The sequence below is a fragment of the Apus apus genome, chromosome 1 (genome assembly GCF_020740795.1).
Source record: "Apus apus isolate bApuApu2 chromosome 1, bApuApu2.pri.cur, whole genome shotgun sequence".
Classification (NCBI taxonomy): domain Eukaryota; kingdom Metazoa; phylum Chordata; class Aves; order Apodiformes; family Apodidae; genus Apus; species Apus apus.
This window is the reverse complement of record NC_067282.1, coordinates 163,663,722-163,679,450: the sequence shown is the minus strand read 5'-3', so window position 1 is coordinate 163,679,450 and position 15,729 is coordinate 163,663,722. Positions and strand designations below refer to the sequence as shown.

At 38.0% G+C, this 15,729-nt stretch overlaps 1 protein-coding gene across 1 annotated transcript in view; it reads right to left on the bottom strand.

Annotated features, from left to right (window-relative positions):
• The window catches only part of SLC6A15 (solute carrier family 6 member 15), a 1,002,329-nt gene that overhangs the window by 21,053 nt on the left and 965,547 nt on the right, over positions 1 to 15,729 (bottom strand). The gene's annotated exons all lie outside the window — the stretch shown is intronic.

The window sequence follows — 15,729 nt, the reverse complement described above, 5'->3', positions numbered from 1 at the left end:
TATGCACAGCTACATTTGGGAAGGATATTATCTAGCTGATCAAACTTTGTAAGAGGTTTAGCTGGGAACCAGATGCCTAGAAAGATACTGCAGTCAGGTCACAGGTGGCTGCTGTTTTGTAGTCTTTATTAAAAGTGTTCATCACAGAACACACCTCACATGGTGAAGTCTTGAACTTAGTCTTACCCTTCCTAGCTGTTGTTAATGCAGTAGTTTAAATTAGATTTCTACCTCGAGGAACTTTCCACTGAGATAAGCTCTTAGTTTAACTGAAAGTAGAAATTTAAACCTGTGGGACCTGTCAGAAAAGAGTAGGAATTAGTTTAAATTAGTTAATTAAGTTTACAATTTAAGATGAAGCAAAACAAGGAGGAGGAAGCTGAAATAATAGACTTCATGTGGGTTATAAGGGATTATTAAAGAATGATTGAGTAAATCAGTGTGACTTGCTCATGTGACAAGCCCCACCACCTCATCTAACTCAGCTGGGCTAAGTGGAATACAGAAATTACATTTAGAAGGGAATTTGAGCTCAGAAGATGGGACTTTGTATCTAATGACAAATCCAGAGGCGGTCTTTTTTTTTTTTTTTTTTGTCTTTTAAATTTTAGGAGAAGTGAAGGCTGCTAAAGGGATTCACAGAGTAAACTTTTGTTTCTCTTTTCTGGCATGCTAGAGGGCTGTGGCTGTGGGCTGAGAGACACTCTGCTTCCACTTCTACTCTTGTGGAATCATGTGATATACATTATAATTTTTTGAGGCCAGATTTGGACTGTGAAATCATCTCTGGAGAAGATCACAAGGGAAAGTTTCTCTTTTTGTATACATATATATATCCCAAACAAAAGAGTGTAAATGTCTTGCTAACACTCTACCACTGGTATACAGATGTTACAAATCATGTTTATGTTCATGAATATTCATTGCCTAAACAGTAGCAAGCAGAGAAATTCTGAATGGGAAACTTAACAGGAACAGTCTTGCTATCTTTTTTCAAAAAATATATTTTTTAAGTTTTTTTTTTAAAGTTACTTATATTCTCTTTAAGAAAATCATTTTGTTGAGTTTAACTACAAACACTTGTATTATAGTTGTGTTCCCCAAATATTTTTCTCGATTTAAGTGCAGATTGTTAATCAAAAGTAACTGCAGTGTCTTAAGCCAGTGCTTTTGCACTGACTTGCACAAAGCCCTAAAGAACTTTGACTTGTGTTCTGACAGACAGAAGCTATAACAATCATGCACAATTTTGCCTAGTATCCCCCATAAACTAACTAGTTGAGATACTGTACAGTAGACATGGGTTTGAATAAAACATGTTTTCTTGGTCAGGTTTCATTTACAGTTTTTGCTCAGAGGGTATCTCGATGTGAGAAGTTTCTTTTCAGTTACACCTCTGTAACAGAGCAACATACATTTTTTTCCCACAATGTGATATATCCTGTGCATACCCAACCTGTGGGCTGAAAGAAGTCTTGCAAAAACACTCCTTTCTTCTGTTAAAGCCTTCTTATAGGTTCACTAAAGGAAGTACTTCCTTTTCTTTCCCCTACTGTGAATATTTTCTTTTTGAAAAAAGTAAAGCCAAACAAAAACCCCAACCAAAACTGTATAACCCCAGAAGCAAACTGTAGGTACAGTACATACTTTGACATTTTGTCTTTATGTGCTCTCAACCCTGGGTTGCTCAGTCACACCCCAGCACACACAACTTGTGCAGGGTATACCATAGCACACCTAGTACCACAGCACCTGAGCCAGTCTTTCTAATGAACCATGATGCAGATTGGAATCACCTGTTGGATACAGCTTTGTCCCATACACACTTTATCAGCTCTTTAGAGGTGCTGCACAACTGAAAACTCCTTTGGGCTCTTAGGAGAATCTTGAGGTGCCCTTGAGCATTGTTTTACACTGGATGAAGCAGGACTGGATTTAAAGCACAGATGAAGGACTAACCTACAACCAAGCGTGGAAACATTTTGTGCACCTTAAGCTTGTAGCCAGGATAAGAGTTTCAGGATTTAGAAATGTTCTCATCTTTTTCCCTTTCTTTCCCTACCTCTCCTGATTTTCACTTTTGTCATTTAAAAAGGGGAAAGGAACAGGTAGAAGAAAAAAAACAGGCAGATACCAAACTGGGCAATTAAAAGACAACATAAATTCTTCACAAGATTTTAATTTGAACCATATTTTATAAATTTATTTTTATTTCTGGGCTCTACCAACCATGAGATGACATTGTCCAGGCCTTGCATGACATGAAATGTGCCTGGAAGAGACATAATGTGTGAGAAGATGTTTTTAATCTTGAATCTCTCATAGGGTCCTAGACAAAAATCACAGTCCTAGCTACTGAATCTGGCTTCATATTGCATGGTGTATCCTTCTGTGAAAGGATACAAATTACTAACTGGACAAGAAAAAAAGAAAAGTAGTCTGGGAAAAGTCTTTTGTTCCAGGAAGAAGGTGAAAACAGTAACAATGTTTATATTGATTGGAGTACTCTCATCTTCTAATACAGCTGTCATTTCAGGTTTGTTTTTTTAAAAGAAAAGCCTCAAAGTTGCAACAGAACATGTGTGAGTGCGAGTCATGGACCTGGCAAACATCACCTTACTTTGTGTCAGACTTCATATTAGTCCTTTGTGTCGTAATTTTGTACTGATGCAGTTTTCTTTCCATGGTAATATTGTGAAGTGAGAGTTGTATGGAGGATCAGTGGGTTGCTGTTTAGGTGTTGATGGCATTTTTCACAGAGAAAATACTTTCTAGCATGCTTCTAGATCTTATTGCATGCTAAATCTTGGCATTTATCATTTAGAAATTAACACAAAATGGGGTGGGTTTTTTTGCACAGAATGAAATTACAGATAACATACTTCAATTAATGTACACAGAGTTCATCCTGGTCAACAGTAGGTGCAGCCAAACATCTGGAGTTAGCATTTCAGCTGAAATTACATAGCTCCATTATAAATCTGTGAGAGAGACACACACCCTTTGATATCCACTGTTGTTTTTTTTTCTAGACTCAAGTGGCTTATTGCGCAGCTGGTTATCTGAAACTGTCCCAGAGTAGTCCAGGCTAGCACTGCAGAAAAAGTGTTTTATGTTTCTACACTGAAACACAGGTAGTTTTCACAGCGCTCTGCTTTTGTTGAGCCTCCTACGACTATAACGCTGCAGAAGCAGCAGAGGTCACCGTGCACCAGCTCCACCAGCCACTAGCGCTTCAGCTACGAGATGGGCTGGGCATCGGTTCCTGTAACTTTGGCTCAAACTGACCTAAAACTCCGAGAGTTCTAGACAGCAAATGGCCGCATATGGTGGGAGGAACGGTACAAATGCTGCAGCAATAACTGACTTCAGGGAAAAGAAGACAAACACTAAAGTAATTGTAATTAATAATAATTTCAAGATGCTTGTTATGAATTTGAAACTTTTTAAAAAACTACTCTGCTTAACTAATCATCCTATATTAGTCCCTGTAATTTGTCCCTGCCTCTGAAAGGAATTGTAAAATGACTGATCCATGCCCTTTAAAACTCATTAATAAGAAATTGAAATCCAAATGTGTTCATTTTAGGTCTGAATTAAAGCTCAATCTCCATCCAGAGCACAATTACAAATAATATATGAACTACTATGATGCTAAGTACAGACATGCAGCTGGAGAAAAAGAGAGTAAACTATGTTTCCTAGCACATGCACTCACAAAGTTTAAAAAGTATGACTTCTCCTGTTATATCTTGCCTTCTGAACAGTGTACAACATCCTGCTTATACCATGATGTTTGGATATTTCCATGGTTAGTCTGTAGAATAAATGTTCCCAAGCTAAGGACAACAGTAACCATAGGACTTTAATACATCTGCAAACTATAGGGAAAATTAATGCCTTCATACCTTTAATTGTAAATTGTACTTTGACAATATCAAATCTATAACAATGGCAAAAGCATGTAGATTTATTTATAAAACCAATGGGATGGCACCTTCAGGTCTTCTGAAGTCAATAGAAGCCTCATTGACTTAGCAAAATTGCAATTTCAACCTCATTATTTGCATGGATGAAGCTTTTGTATTAAGCCTTTATTATTCTCCTTTCATGCTCATTATTTCAACATCAGAACATTTTTTGGTAGCACCGTGTAAATGGACTAAAACACATACTCAAGAGTTTTGAGTAACTGAGAAAATTTGAACACAGAAAGAATTTTTCCCCTAAAATTATGTAGAATAAGTTTGGCAATTTTAAGAAACAGTGAGTAGAAAAGGAAGGTTAAATCAGTGTTGCTGTGCTTTATTTCCTTTCATCATATGTTCTGTAAGAATTCCTGGTTTTGGTATTATGCCAGTTGTCAAGGTATGTCCAATATAATATTTTCATTATTTTTGGTTGGGGGGGGGAAATTCAGTAATTTAAATACAATAACCATGAAAATGTTGTTAACACTATGTTATCCAAGTGGTAAATAGTCTGAAAAATACTTGAGTGAAGCATTTTCTCTTCTAATTCTGAAGACTGAAGAGTCTGCTTGTATTTTAAGCAAGTATAAGTTGAAAGACGATCTAGCTTTAAACTGAAATCAAGGTGTGGCTTCATCTCATGAAGATGAGGAAATGACAAGTGCAGCTGGAAATCTGTCCATAGGTTATGTTGTGTTTTGACACTGGCACAGAAGCACAGCAGTCAGGCTGAAGAAGGGGGAGTGACCAAGCACCCATCAGTGAGGAGCCTTTTGAGGGAATGGTTGCAGAAGCACAAAGATTTGTAGCCATGGCTAATTTATGAAAGTTATTTTTAAAACAGTTTGTGTGTGATGTGTTTTAACAAAGACAGTGACTGCTTCATATCTATTTTGTGGCAGAGCAGAGGGATGCAAAACTTCCTGTCTCCAGTGTTTTTTGTTTGGCTGTTGCAGTAACCCCAGGTTGCACGCTGCCAAAACATTCCTTTAAATGGAGGTAAAGCTGGGATCAGCTCAAAGACTGTTAACAATCAGTTTAGACTTGTAGAAATTAGCTAGTGGGATCTCTTCCTTAAAAAAGAAAGGGGGACACACATCTGTTTTTCCACTGAAAAAACTCGGATTTTATACCTACCGTCTGCATGTGGGATCTCCACACAGAGGTTTTCTTCTTTAAGTGGTAAGTTGTTCTACACATTCATTTGCTGACAGGGCTGACAGGAGGAGACATGGTTCCTAGATGGGGATTAAAGAAAGATAGGACAGGCTAAAGTGAATTGGATGGGGCTTAGGGAAATGGCAAGCATCCATTCTAGTCACAGTTGCTTTAGGGCTCTGGTATTATTGTTTCTGCTCTGCCTCTTTGGACTTTTATTGGGGTCAGGCAGAGCCAGAGGAAATCCCATACAGCACAGGTACAATACAGCAATGTTGCCAATAAGCCAGAAGGCTTCCCTGAGGCCAAAGCAAGCAGGAATAGACAAAGTCAGCTGCTTAAGAATTTGAACAAATTAATAATGTAGTGCCCTTTATGGTCTGAAGAAAACCTGGGTCCTCCAGTGGGAGTGCATGTGTCTCTAAAAAGAGGTCTTCATCAATTCTCCTTTTTCTTTAACTCTTTTGGAGGATTGTAGGGCAGAAGAGAATTATGTGGTCCAGCTGTTGTAAAACATAATTTAAGAAATAATTATCGTTAATCAAATGGGACAAATACAGAGGAATGTCAGTGAAACTAAAATATTCCTTCTAATAAAATTAGTAGTCTTAAATATTATAAAACTAATTTCTAAAGATGTCTAAGATAAATTAAAAGAATTTATTGGAGAAATATGCCCATTCCCCTAATGTGTATGCTAATTCCATACCGATTGCAATAGAACATTTCTACACACAGAAAAAAACCAAGTTCAATTCACATCTTAAATGATCCTTCAGCCTTATGGTAGTTCTTGTAACTGCTTAAAATTTACCCCAAAACTAGACAGTATTAATGCATTCTGTGTTCAATTACTATACACTTCCTCTAACCCATATATTTATACATTATAATATTTGCAGAATGAACATTCTATTTAACTAGCAATCTAAAGTTTCACAGCTCTCCAAGAAAATGAAAGATTTTGAATAGCAGAGATTAAAAAGAAGAAGAAATTCCAGCACTGTAAATTGTAAAACTTTACACCTCACAGCTGCCAGCTGTAATCCACAAGGAGACAGCATTCTTAGGCTCCTAGGACCACAGACTGGGATATTTTTTAGCAAATACTCTTCTTGTTCCTTCAGAAAGGGAAGGAAAGGGAAGACAGAAGTCCCAAAGCCCTTACATACAAAGTACATAACATTGATGAGGAGTTATTTTGTCCTTGAGTGTGGAAGGATTCTGGTGATTTGATAAGATCTGTTAAGATTACATTTTGCTTGTTGTTACAGTTGAAATATAACAGCTGAAATGTTACACAGGCTAAGTCAGACTAAGCCTGAGAGGATTTTCACAATGTAGCATTTACGTAAGATAAGGACATGGTGGTTTCTGGTTCTTTTTAACTGGAATACCTTCATTTTAATATTAACATGTTATCTTTATCTTTAACCAGCTTTTTCTGTAAGACTAAATAGTTTTGTTTTAAAGACATGACAAGGCTTATTTTAATAACTCAATTTCTTAATAATTTTAATAAATTATCATCAGACAGAAACTGATGTGCAGTAAAGATTCCTGAAGCTACAGCAAACGTGCAGAAATGAAGCAACGCATTCAGTGAAGAGGGATGCACATTGCCATGCTGAGACGTCCTGAGTAAAGGACAGGCCAAAAACTGCTGCTTTTTTCCTCTAACAAAAGAGGAAACAATGTAAAAATATTTTGTCATGTCCAGGAGAGATTGAATTTAAGCAATATGGGAAGAGGGAAGGGAAAGGGGAGGGAGAAGGGGAAGGAGAAGAGAAAGGCAAAGGGAAAGGTGAAGGGAAAAGGAAAGGGAAAGGGAAAGGGAAAGGGAAAGGGAAAGGGAAAGGGAAAGGGAAAGGGAAAGGGAGAGAAAGGAAGGCGAGGGAAATAATTGAGAGACGCAGGCCTGATTACAGCTCTGTGTACCTGTTTGTCAGGTGTTTGTCTGCCTGTGTCTTTGTGATGAGAGAGAGAAAAAGGGAAGAACAAAGCATAAAAAATACAAAAGAATCAGTTGAAGGTCAAACCTGAAGATGAAATATGCTCAAGTGCAGACCTCTGAGGGAAAACTGAAGCAAACATGAGTGATAGTATGTTCCTTTTTACTAGCTATTGTTTATAAAGAAATATCTGGATCCATCAGGAGTTTGCTTTCCTAGTGAAAATATCTCAGGGAAACCTCTGTATGATCTAGCTAGTCAAGGCATGAATAACAGTGTGAACCTAGTCTTGTAACCCTTACAGCTCATAAGACCTTGGAAAGAGAATCTGTATTTTTGCCAACACAGAAAATGTGCATTAGACAGAAAAGAAAGGGCTTATTTAGCTATGTGTTCAGTTGTTTAAAAATAGTGGCTATTTCTTCAACCATTTCTTGATTGTGCCTTTTAATTGCACCCTTCTTGTCCACTGATTTTGAATTTGTTTCATTCCCATTTCTAGGGCGTATACTTGGATCATCTCTGTGGTTCTAAATAGGGGACTAGAATCACGAAGATAATTTATGTTTGCTATGTTTTCCCTCAGTTTGCATGCACTACAGTGATACTCTCTTTCACACTTATTCTGTTTTAAATTTGTACTATAAATCACCACTAATTTTGTACTAAAATAATATTATTTGTACTATTTGTACACTTTTGCAAAATTAAATATAAAGCAAACCCCTTGTTTTGTGGAAGAATTCTATTAAGTCCCTGGACTTATTCTGCTTTAATTCAGATCCATATAGGTAGGTTTAGTGCTAGTTAAGACTGTGAGTAGAATTAGAAGAGAGATACTTCCTTAAAGCACACTTTAAAAATTAACATCTCTTCATCTGTGTTTTTCAACATGACTGGCACCTAATGACATTTTCTTCTAGTTCAGAAAGGCAGGCAACAGTCATATGGAAATATACTCTTACTCTGTGGTGCTTTGGTCTGGAAAAGACTTGGTCCACAGGAAAACTGAAATAGTAAACACAAGCAAAACTGGTGTCTGGAAGTTAGGCTACTGTTAAGCTGCGGTACTTAGTTTGACCCAGGGATAAGTACATGAAATGTAAGATCTAATGGAGACTTAACTAGATGGTTTTGGAGTTTCCTTTTTGGCCTGAAATACTATGAAACCAAATCTCTTCACTGCACTTTGGAGACAGGTCATTGAAAAGAACAGACATCTTCACTGGGCACAGACGGTGCCTATTTCCTTTCAGCAGCCCATACGGTGTGGCTGAAAAAAGTTGACCCCACCATCAGGAAGCCTGGCTATCCATAGAGCCAGCAGTTGGTAAAAAATGTTTTCCTTGTAGGCAATGAAAAAATGTGCCAGCAATGTTCTAATGCTGGAATGCAGTACTTTCCAGAAGTCTGATTTTTATAGTAATTTCCCATCAGTATCATGCTAGGAGAAGGTACACTGCATTTAGCAAGAGCCCTAAAAGGCTTGAGCCATAATATTGTCTGAATCCTATGTCAAAACCAGCTACTCAAGGAGGAAGTATCTCCTGGCTATAGTAAAAAGAATTCTAAGAGAGACCCAGATTTCAAAAGACTTCAGGATAATTTTGCTTTTCACATTCATATCTTTTCTGACACAACAGAACCACCCTCCTTGCCATATCATTTCATCATTGAGTTTCTATGGCAGGAAAACTGCATACAGAAGAGCTCTTATCCTCTAGCTGAAATCACAGATAAAGGAGCTTAAGTTGAGATCTCAGAATTTTTCTACTTAGATCCTGAGGAAAGCTCCAGAGAATGCATTCACTTTGAAATCATTTTGATAAGGAGCTATCTTTTTTTATAGAAAGCATTTTTAACAAACTAACTTGAGTTGTGAGGGTTTGGGAAAATATGCTTTTCTTAAAGATTGCCAGGCTCACTAGTTCAGCAAGAGCTATTGAACATGTTGCTTTAATAAGTGACCATTCCTGCTCAGCTCAGTAAAAAATAAAGTCATTATTTCTCCATTTATCTTTTGTCTCTCAAATGCAAAATTATACCCAATTTTAAAAGATAATTGACTTATAATAGTTATTGTTACTCTTGCTTGTTATGACTACTATTTACACTAGCTACATAGAGATTTTATACACTCTTGCAGTTTATTATGTGGAAAACTGCTAAGCGTTGAGATACCTACATTACCTTCAATGATGAAGAGCTCAAAGAGGTGTGATACACAAGCATGGTCAAAGGAAAGGAGACTGATACACTAGTTCTGAATTATGCAGTCAATACAATTTAAGATTTAATTTGCTCACATAGTATAATGTATTTTTTTCCATATTTTTCAAATACAGACTTATTGTTATATACATTCTAGAGAAGTTCAGTGTGACATGCCAAAAAGACAGATGACTGTGGAAAGAATAGCCTGACACCTGGGTCTATGTATAATAATCTTTTATTAGGGCACCAAGAATAAGAATATATCTTATTTTATTGAAATTAAGAATGTTGTTATGCTAAGTTCTTTTAACTCTTCATTGATAAGATTTCTTCATCAGGATTTCTGGGGTCACGCGTTTTCTCTTTTCCTATAATTCTTTTTAGTCACAAGTATAAACTTGCAGTTCACCCCAGTATCCTGCTTGGATCCTGGATATGAAAATGGTTCTAGATCACTCATTTTCTCCACTTTTGCGAACTGAGCACAGGTAGTTTAAGAGTAGTCAGTAGATAGTCTCTGAAAAATGTTTGCTTTCTTCGACTTCTTTTCCTCCTGTTCTCAACACTGTAGTAATCTAACACTGTCAGCTTTATAATAATTTTGAGCACGGATGCCTCTTCGTCCTTTCTATTTAATCATGTATCATTTAAAAATGCCTTGGAAGTGCTCACGAAAGCTGCACATTACCCCTTTTTCTAAGGAGTTATTGCATACAGCTTCTCAAGCTGCACATTTTCTGTGGATGCTTGAGTGCTTTATTACATCCCTCTCTCTTCCTTTTTCCTCCTTAGTTCACCTGTGGCCCAAGCTGTCTTATTTGATGCACTTTTGTTGGGTCTCATTACACTGACATTTGTATTTTTATGGATGTTTTCCTTTGATGTTGACTTTTGAGTTGAGTAGGTTTCCTAATGAAGCGTACATCAAAGAGTTTGTTCACTCTTTCACAGAGGTTCTTTGGAGAAAGATAAGGGGGATACATCTTGAAAATTAAATTTCAATTACTCATGAAAAGTCTTAGGTTGCAAACTACTTGTCTCAGTAAAAGTTCTGGCCAATGCAAAAGGCCAGCTGGATGGGAGAGCTGAGATCAGCCTGTGAGAGTGGGAAGATGGAAGGGGTTAGTCAGGCCCTTTCACAACCAAGAGATTTAGCAGGAGACTTTCACACACACTCTCATCAGTCTTTCCTCTCCCCACCTCCTCCAGCTATCCTGCTTTTTTCCTTGGGCTCTTCCCAGTCACTGCCGCTTTTTAGTCAAGCAGCAGAAGCCAGCAAACCTTAGCCACATTTGCCCCTTCTGGTTGTCCGTGCTCTGCCTTGCACCATCACCCCTGTGTAACACTGCTGCTCTTCACAGCCCGTCCTTTGCTTCAGGCTTTCTTCAGGTTCCCCTTCCTCCCATTCTGTTTGCCCTGTGCTTCGTTTTCACCAAAGATTTTATTCTCATTGACACAAAATCTTCTTTACAATTCCCCCGGCAAAATAAAGGATTCACTGTGTGAATAAAAATGAATACCTGAATGCATGTACATGAGAGACAGCAAGGGGAGAAAAAGACAAGTAAAGAACAAGGAAAGCTAGAACAAGGCACGATAGAAGCAAAAATATCCCCTAAGTCCCTTTTCTGACTTCACTAAGCTAGTGTGCAGGAACACAGGAGACACTGAGATAATTCAAACTGAGAAGCAATAGGAGAAAAAACTCAGTTTGAGGGGAAAAATTCAGCACTTCGTTGTCAAAACTAGTGTATAATACTACACGGGGGATTGAATCAGGAATTCATGTTGAGAGAACATGAATTTAAAGGAATATTATTAAGAGCATATGAATATGGGAAAATGGAATATGATAAGGGCATTATTCACCTGGAAGAATAATGCCTTTAATCTTTTGCCATTAGGCTCTGATCTAATGTATAACAGATTACAGAAAAATAATTTTGTCTGAGAATATTTCTAGCTAAAGAGTTTCAATGACATTTCTGTAAAGATGTAAATATTATGGCCAAAATATAATTTTAAAAGGAAAATGAAGAAATGTGCAGCTGATTTACATATGCCATTTGTGCTTTATAGATAATTGTATTGATTAATCAGTTGCAAGCTGTAATTTTGTTGTGTTAAACTGAAAGGGCACAAAAATCTGAAGACAGAATCATAGTAATGGGTAACTCTCCCAAAATAATAGACTGGGAGACTTGCTAAAAGCTATAAAATCTATAAAAGTTGCATTTTTGAGGATCTGCATCAAGTATTAGATATAAATCAGTTGTATCATACTTTGCAGCAAATAACCTCAGTGAGAAATTGTGAACTGCATGCAGCTATTTTTACACATGAAAATTAAAGTTCTTTTACTTCAAATCTGCTTCAGTGTGTAAAAGCCTGAAGAGAGGGGTCCAAATCTTGGGCAGTGTTGAAAATTGGGAGTTAGTCAATTTGCAGAAAGATGCTCCAGTAGTGCTAACTACTGGTCTTAAGTTATGCAACTGCCCCCCTCTGCACTGGTCTCCTTTGGATCACATATGAGCAAGAGGCACTTCATCAGTCTCCTGACTTTCACACAGATGTTGGTGCCTGTAGGAGACAGAGCTGTCACTAAGAAAGGGGGCAAAGCTGACATAAACTGAGCTATTTTTATGAAACAAAACAGTTTTTTAGCTTGAGGGTATTGAGATGTGACAGAAACACCTTAACAATCACACATTTGTAGTGACAGTAGCATCAGAATAAAGAAAGAGATAACATACCATGGAAACCTCAGGTCATATGCTGATCTAGCCTAACATCTGTAGAGGAATTGCCTCCTGTGAAATGTTGGTCACCCACAAACTGATGCATATAAAATGCTTAAATCAAAATACAAGCTTCAGATAATGGCTGAAATGGGTCCCCAAGGGATCCCCTTTCCTAGAACCAATCCTGAATCTGACAGCCTATAAAAGGGAGGAAAGAAACACAGATCAATTTTACAACACTGGTTGAGAGCTGAGCATCACCTATGGATGGGACCTGCTGTGGACCTACTGTTGTTTTAAGAGAATCCAGCACTAAACAATGTTAGCAATGGCAAAAGTGAATCTTATAAAACATGTTTTACTATAAAGGCCTTGACATAAAGGTGAAGTAATTCCAGCTGTCCTGCTGGACCACATGAAAGTGATATGTGATAGCTAACTAAGATATTCATACCAGGTGCCAAGGACAGATGCAACCAGCATGTTGACAGATCAAGAGCTCTTGTAAATCTCATCAGGAGAGTCCATTTATTAAGGGCTTCAGCACCTCCAGCTGTTTCACGTCAGCAGATCTGACTGAGTTGCTGTGTTAATAGACCTTATAAATTTTCTGTGATTATGTTACTTGGTCTTCATTCCAAATTTTTGGTTGTCAGGCTGATGAGCTACAGGAAAGACAGTTGAAAAGTTCCTTGACATAGACCTGCTTTCAAGCCCTTTTTTGTTTTTTATTTGCCTGTATTCAGACATTTCCTGAGGCAAGCCTCTTCCAGCCGAGAAGCAGAACACAGTACAGGTATACTGAGCAAAGGCAGGAAGGGAAAGTATATGCAGAACTACATGTATGACTGTGTGTCCTTTCCACATGGAATAGAGATCCTGGAGGGCAAAAGGCCGAACTTAGATAAACTACATGATTCATCCTTTCCTGAACATGTTGAGAGTAGTCTGAGGCATGAATTCATGGCCTCCCCACTGAAGTCATACTACAGTCTGTGGAAGCCATGGGCTGCATTAGATGATAGGTGTGACTCTGCAGTCACTTTCTCATAGTCTCTAGAGAAGCAGTTTCCTCTGACCTGGGCCTAACCTAGACATCCAGTCCCATTTCATTGCAGTTATCTTAAGAAATGACAAATTATTATTATTATTATTGTTGTTGTTGTTGTTGTTATTGTTATTATTATTATCATCATCATTCGCATTAGCATTAGTAGCATTAGTATTACTGCAAAATTTAGTAAAGCAACTGAGCTAGTATATAGTGCACAGCTGGGCTGAAAAAATAGTTCCTCAAATGATAATAATGTTATTGTTATACTCGTTATCTGATTGTTACACATGACACTATTTATATATAATAAAACAAATGTGCTCTGTTCTCAGTGTTCAAGCCTATTCCAGGTTCTCAGTTAAAAGCCTTAGTTATGGGAGTAACCACAGAGCAGGAAGGGCTGACACTGCTCTGGACAATGCCAACTGATCTAAAATGGATGGTTCAACTTGAGACGGTAACCCCACACTAGAGTATCAGCCATGGCTGTGTTATGCCAGCCACAGAGCACCAAATTTCCCTTGGCACGGGCCTGACATGGTATCTCTTCAGGACTACAGAAAGCAGCTTTAAGGCAGTGAGAGTGCCATGGCAAAGGAGCAGGAAACAGGGCTTCAAAGTCTGACTGTAGAAAAATAAAGGTTAGAATATTAGGCTGCATCTCTAATGAATGTAAATTAGTATTCTCATTTATCTGGAGTTTTTGAACAAAGAGCTGTAAAAGTGAGCGTGCTGGTTTATATACATAAAGCTGTAGCATGTGAAGAAATATAAAGGAAAATATAAAGAAATATAAAACAACCGAGATTCAAAACTGGTCCATTATGCTAATTTTATCCAAGGCCCTCTCAGTCTGGTTGTTCTTGACTAAGGATTTGTTTGGAAGCTGTTGATGGTTCACTCTCAATGGTACTCCAGTATCTGAACTATTTCATTTAAAGTTAGCCTATCTCAATGTTATCTTGCAGTCTCATCTGTGATGCCAGAGTAGATGCAAACATTCCAGGTCTCCAACATTCATGACCGGTTATGGTTTGTCAAGAAACTCTTATAAAAGAATTCACAGGGAAAGGACTGTCTTAAAAATTTCTTCTTTCATTTCTGTTTTTCCTTCCACAAAGGGCAATCTTGTATTTTCAGTCTGCAGAGCCTCAGGCAATTCACGCAGTACAGAATAATACTATTCTACTGAGAAAAGAAATACAGTGAGAGGTATTGGAGAGCTCTGCAACCTCAGAGAGTATCATAAAGTCAGTGCTTCACAGAGGCATCGCAAAACTCTCCATTATCTCGGTATTCCAAAGCCACAGTTACAACTCAGTGAGGAAATGTTCTAATTATTCACCGACTACCTGTCCAGGATATTCAGGAAAGACACAGAGCAAGAATCATATCTGTACTGAAACTCCAGAATTTGAGAAGGGATTTAAGCACACCAAGACGCATTACCTGTATGTTTGCTAGCCTTATTAGCAGCTGTAGCCCAGCTTCTGCTCCAGCTTAAAGTCTTTTTGCCCTTGGGGGCCTTCTGGCTGCCTTCCTTTTATAGTGACTTGAACAACTTTGGCCAGGGGAAGGGGAGAGCAGGTGTCCAGCTGCACTGCTGTTAAGCACTGGCTTTGTGCATCTACTGACTTTGGCCAATTAGAGGCATGATAATCAGTAAACCAAGTGTGTACTTTCTGAAAGCCTAACAGGGATTTGTGAACCACGCCTTCAGGTTTACTGCTAAGGGGTGTTGGCTCAAAAACAGCTTGGACAAAAAACCACTATGTGACCACCTGTGACCATTGGAGGCCCTGTGCAGATGAATGGGGAGCTGTTTCAGCCAGTTTCACTCCAGGAGTGTAGATAACTTTGTATAGATCTCTTCCAGATCTATACTTGCAGCTGTTTGCTGTTTCTGTAACTGGCACGTACTCTTTAGCCTTGATGTACATCTCTCTCTCAAGACTTTGCTTTTTTATTTCTTATAACTAGTCTCTAGGGCACACCACAAGATTGCAGAGGATTAACCTTTTTCTTCTCCCTTTTTCTTTTCTTCCTTGTCCCCAGTTCCCAAAGCTCTCTGGTTAGCATTTTGAATGTATACCTTTATATACCTTGGTTTGCACATTACTGGCTTTAGGCTGCATTTCTTATTTGCAACCTTCTGAAGTCACACCAATAACACCTTATGCATTATATCATGAAATATAGCAAATGATAACATTCTTATTTTAAAAGAAGTATAGATATAGTGCTTAGTGACATGATTTAAGCACTGAATGGGTAAATTAGGTTATGGTAGGGGGATTTAGGTTATGGTTGGATTTGATGGTCTTCAAGGTCCCTTCCAACCAGGATGAATCTATGATTCTATTGACAACTGTCTTGGTTGGCATTCTATAAAGGCTTAACCTGGCAATAAAAAGACTTCTGATTAATTAATTATCCCTACCCCTGATACTCACCATTAGTTTTACAAGGATTTCTGCTGCGGGGTTTTCATCAACAACCTCTTTGGGCAAGGGTACAGACTCAGGTGTCTTGCAGTGATTAGGCCTTAGCCTAATTTTTACAGTCATAGACTCTCCTCCTCTCTTTTGTGAGCTCCTAAAATATGTTCACTTTCTGAGCAATTATTTGTACTTATTGGA